Here is a 1302-nt window from a genome sequence, read left to right on the forward strand (position 1 = left end):
TTGCAGTTCTATATATAACCTTTTTGAGAGCCATACATAAGCGGGATATTGAACCCTTCCGCTTTATACAAGCTTTTGGCACAACTCATTATATCAGGAAATACACAGCACATAGACTCGATCTATGTAGATGTAAATAGAGCCAGTGCTTGATAAAGCGCCATCGAGATCTACGGTCTTTCAAACAACAGTCACTAGAGGGCGCTCCACTCCATCTAAAAATGTTATTCCTTTAATGTCCTTGTTTTTTGAGGTGGGAGTTGAGCAGGGTCTGTGTTTTGTTTACCTCTGAATCAGAAGACTGACTATACCGGCACACTTTACAGTGACAAAACAAGGGTTATGACACATTTTTTCATCTACAATTATCTAAAATTATTTATGCTCATGGAAAAACAATCGGATTCATAGCCTTTCATTGTATATGATTGTATATGAATTGACTGTAATTTGCTTTTGAAAGAGAAACGACTAAATGTGAAAATGTAAATTAAACTTTCTCCAAAGTCACATATGTTTTGATGGAGAACTGCATTACCCATTGGTCTTATCCTCCTTTCTCTCTCTTCAGACACACAGGCTACCGGACAGGACATTACCCATTGGTCTTATCCTCCTTTCTCTCTCTTCAGACACACAGGCTACCGGACAGGACATTACCCATTGGTCTTATCCTCATGCCTGCCTGTGTGTCTGAAGAGAGAGAAAGAGTACATGATATAAGAGGAGAGAGAGAGAGAGAGAGAGAGAGAGCGAGAGAGAGAGAGAAAGAGAGAGAGAGTACATGATATAAGAGGAGAGAGAGAGAGAGAGAGAGAGAGAGAGAGAGAGAGAGAGAGAGAGAGAGAGAGAGAGAGAGAGAGAGAGAGAGAGAGAGAACGAGAGCGAGAGAGAGAGAAGCCTACCTAGGCTAGGTATGTAACATTGAGGAGCAGAGCGCAGCAGCACTTATGCAGCGATGCGCACGTTGCAGCCGTTAACATTCCTCGTGTGTTCTAGTTCACAAATGTAGTCAAACACTGCCTACCATTCATCATCTGGCAACCACCCACAACAATCGGATATTACTTTCCTTCTTCTCTTTGTTTGTGACCATTTGAGTGGTCAACCCCGCGGTCTAAAAGTGGAGCCCCGAGGATCTCGGATCGGCGCGCTCCTACAGGGGCTCGGAGGCGCGCCCGGGGCTTCCAGATTTTTGCCCGGTTTCGTCGCAGCGGAGACCGATGCCTCGAATCGCCGAGACCGGAGAGGGTCTCAACGGTCTAGAACGCCAGCGACGAGGGGTCGTCTGGCGCCACAAAA

The 1302-nt window shown here is 45.5% G+C and overlaps 1 protein-coding gene across 1 annotated transcript in view; it reads left to right on the plus strand.

Annotated features, from left to right (window-relative positions):
- Positions 1 to 1035: 1035 nt before the first annotated feature.
- Positions 1036 to 1302, plus strand: part of LOC139396617 (voltage-gated delayed rectifier potassium channel KCNH8-like) — a 34791-nt gene continuing 34524 nt past the window's right edge. Inside the window, exon 1 of the mRNA XM_071143574.1 lies at positions 1036 to 1302. This exon is cut by the window's right edge and continues 41 nt beyond it. The gene's annotated coding sequence lies outside the window, so the exon portion shown is untranslated.

This window comes from Oncorhynchus clarkii, unplaced genomic scaffold (genome assembly GCF_045791955.1).
Source record: "Oncorhynchus clarkii lewisi isolate Uvic-CL-2024 unplaced genomic scaffold, UVic_Ocla_1.0 unplaced_contig_13407_pilon_pilon, whole genome shotgun sequence".
NCBI classification, from domain to species: Eukaryota; Metazoa; Chordata; class Actinopteri; order Salmoniformes; family Salmonidae; genus Oncorhynchus; species Oncorhynchus clarkii.